Raw genomic sequence first — 3,700 nt, 5'->3', positions numbered from 1 at the left:
GGGGTGGCTGGGTGATAGACATTGGGGAGGGCATGTGCTATGGTCAGTGCTGTGAATTGTGTAAGACTGTTGAATCACAGACCTGTACCTCTGAAACAAATAATACATTATATGTTAAAAAAAAAAAAAGATAGTAGGAAGGGAAAAATTAAGCGGGGGAATCGGAGGGGGAGACGAACCATGAGAGATGATGGACTCTGAGAAACAAACTGAGGGTTCTAGAGGGGAGGGGGCTGGGGGGATGTGTTAGCCCGGTGATGGGCTAAGAGGGCACGTACTGAATGGAGCACTGGGTGTTATACGCAAACAATGAATCATGGAACACTACATCAAAAACTAATGATGTAATGTATGGTGACATAACATAATAAAATAAAATTTAAAAAACAAACAAAAAGAATTTGATACTTTTTTTTTAAGATTTATTTATTTATTTGACAGAGAGACAGTGAGAGGGAACACAAGCAGGGGGAGTGGGAGAGGGAGAAGCAGGCTTCCCACAGAGCAGGGAGCCCGATGTGGGGCTCGATCCCAGGACCCTGGGAGTATGACCTGAGCTGAAGGCAGACGCTTAACGACTGAGCCAACCAGGCGCCCCAAGAATTTGATACTTGTAAAAGCAGAAAAAACTAACAAACAGCAAGGATCTACTATGAGGTTTCCATAAATTATTTTTTGTCTTAGTACAGACAGTGGATCTAATAAAAAGACATTCACATGGAGGTCTGAAGACCAGGGACCAGGGTCTACTTTGCCAATCATGAGATGATGTTAACCTTAAATAAGTCTTTTGACATCAGCATGCCTCAGATTTCTCCTCCATAATATGAGGTTTATTGTAGGTCTATATTTAGAATGCCCAAGGTAGATGCCTTAAGAAATTCAGAGTACTATGCAAACAGAAGCAGTTCCTTAGGAAAATGTAAAGTGTTTCTGTATTTCATGGCTGGCACATGTTTAATTGCTCCTTACAATGCACCTGGACCGGAAAGACCCCTGAACTAGGAATTACAGCGTTTTTTATAGTGCAGACTATCCCCTCAGCATCTTTTCTCATAGTTCCAAGTTTTGGCTGGACACGTGGCTGTCTGTCTGCTGATGACCTTTCGTACCACCTTCCAGTCAGGAGCTGCCCAGTGACCAAGCTCCAATCAACATACTCTATGCTGAGATGCCGTGTACAAATCCCACAACACCCCCATCTAGATGGTTTGCCCTTGTTCCCTGGCTGACATGAAGGTGGAAGTCACATGTGGCATGTCGGCCACGTGCCAGGCTACACTGCGGAACCGCTCTCCTCTGGACTGTGACCCAAGTGTCACACCAGCCTCTGTGGAACTGCAGCTGCTCTATTTTGGGTCTCCCGGGAACAGCTTAGCCTTCTGTGCTCCTAAGCAGTCCACCTGTGCTCCTGCTCCTAACACTCTCAGTTACACGCCGCTGACCTCCGTCTCTCAACCTGCCCACACAGGGAAGCAGCCCGCCTACCCCACAGACGGAAGGTCAACATCAAGTGAGATGTAATCAGCACGTCCGAAACGCATTACTGTGTGAAGGTAAACAACTAGTAAACGACCCAAAACGTGAAATGGAAAAGAAATGTATGCAAAGTGAACATTCGCAGCACCACTCACTCCACCAAAAGGAACATTCAGCTTCCTTTTAACTTGCAAATAAACCACACAGTGATTTTTTTTTTAAATTAAAAAGCCAACAAGCTATTAGTCCTCACATACTGGCACACTTTCAAGTGTCTCTCTTCCTCCTACAGGCGGTGCCTCCCTTCTTCTCAGCTTTATTTATCATGGCGCGGACGCGGTAGACTCTTAGTGTCTGCAATTTTGACGATTCTCAAGTGATTTTGTCAAGGTACAAGTTTTAGTGTCTCATACCGGAAGATGTACATAAATTAACCAATTAAGATAGTGAACACTGAGTTTCAGTTAGAGACAAGTTAAAGAGAAGTGAATTGGAAAAACAATTACAGGGGCGCCTGGATGGCTCAGTTGGTTAAACGTCTGACTCCTGGTTTCGGCTCAGGTCATGATCCCAGGGTCATGGGATCGAGCCCCACGTTAGGCTCTGGGCTCAGCAGGGAATATGCTAGAGATTCTCTTTCTCCGTCTCCCTCTGACCCTCCCCCTGCACTCGCATGCTCACACATGCTCTCTCTCTTAAAAAAAAAAAAAAAATTACAATTTATCAGTGATGAGCTCATGAGCAGATTAATACAAACAAGAACAATCACAAAGCTTGTGGCAGAATTTCACGGACTTCCCAGGACCATCAACAGAAGCCAGCTTTACTGACATATTTAAAACTGTCTACACTTTCATTCCCAGATAAATTGTATGGTATGGTTATACCGCATAATTGGGAACACTCCTGTGATTTTGAGATGTTTTTTTCCTTTCAGGAATGCCAATGAGTCAATGGGCTTCCCCACCACCAAGTAATTCAGCAGAGGCTGAAATACTGATAGGGAATTCCTTATTAATGTGACAGATCCTTATCTCTACAGCATTCTGACTGTGTGTATATACTGACTTAAAGTTAAGTGGCAATGAACTTCTAATAATGGTAAGCCCCTGTCCCTTGACATTCTTGAGCCACACTGGCTCTATATCTTTTTTTTTTTAATTAACATATAATGTATTATTTGTGTCAGGGGTACAGGTCTGTGATTTATCATCTTACACAATTCACAGCGCTCACCATAGCACATACCCTCCCCAATGTCCATCACCCAGCCACCCCATCCCTCCCACAGCCCCCAGCACTCCAGCAACCCTCAGTTTGTTTCCTGAGATTAAGAATTCCTCATATCGTCCCTGGTGTGATTCCATCCTGCGCGGCTGTTGTGTGGAACAGTAGTCGTTTATCTCCGTCCGCCTTCTCTTCCACCTAAGTGCGTGCGACCACCCATGGAAGATTCGATGGACATGGACATGAGCCCCCTGAGGCCCCAGAACTATCTGTTCTGTTGTGAACTAAAGGCTCACAAGGATTATCACTTTAAGGTGGATAATGATGAAAATGAGCACCAGTTATCTTTAAGAACGGTCAGTTTAGGAGCTGGTGCAAAGGATGAATTGCACATTGTTGAAGCAGAGGCAATGAATTATGAAGGCAGTCCAATTAAAGTCACACTGGCAAGTTTGAAAATGTCTGTACAGCTAACGGTTTCTCTTGGGGGCTCTGAAATAACACCACCTGTGGTCTTACAGTTGAAATGTGGTTCAGGGCCTGTGCATATTAGTGGACAGCACTTAGTGGCTGTGGAGGAAGATGCAGAGTCAGAAGATGAAGAGGAAGAGGACGTGAAACTCCTTAGTATATCTGGAAAGCGTTCTGCCCCTGGAAGTGGTAGCAAGGTTCCACAGAAAAAAGTAAAACTTGCTGCTGATGAAGATGATGATGAAGATGACGATGATGACGAAGATGATGATGATGATGATTTTGATGATGAGGAAGCTGAAGAAAAGGCTCCAGTAAAGAAATCTATACGAGATACTCCAGCCAAAAATGCACAAAAATCAAACCAGAATGGAAAAGACTCAAAACCATCAACACCAAGAACAAAAGGTCAAGAATCTTTCAAAAAACAGGAAAAGACGCCCAAAACACCGAAAGGACCTAGTTCTGTAGAAGACATTAAAGCAAAAATGCAAGCAAGTATAGAAAAAGGTGGTTCTCTTCC

At 44.0% G+C, this 3,700-nt stretch overlaps 1 pseudogene; it reads left to right on the top strand.

Moving 5' to 3' along the window:
* The first annotated feature begins 2,924 nt into the window (after positions 1-2,924).
* Positions 2,925-3,675, top strand: LOC102731211 (nucleophosmin pseudogene; annotated as a pseudogene).
* The last annotated feature ends 25 nt before the right edge of the window (positions 3,676-3,700 follow it).

The sequence above is a fragment of the Leptonychotes weddellii genome, unplaced genomic scaffold (assembly GCF_054177405.1).
Source record: "Leptonychotes weddellii isolate Sample4059 unplaced genomic scaffold, ASM5417740v2 HiC_scaffold_18973, whole genome shotgun sequence".
NCBI lineage: Eukaryota > Metazoa > Chordata > Mammalia > Carnivora > Phocidae > Leptonychotes > Leptonychotes weddellii.
This window is presented reverse-complemented; position numbering and strand designations above follow the sequence as displayed.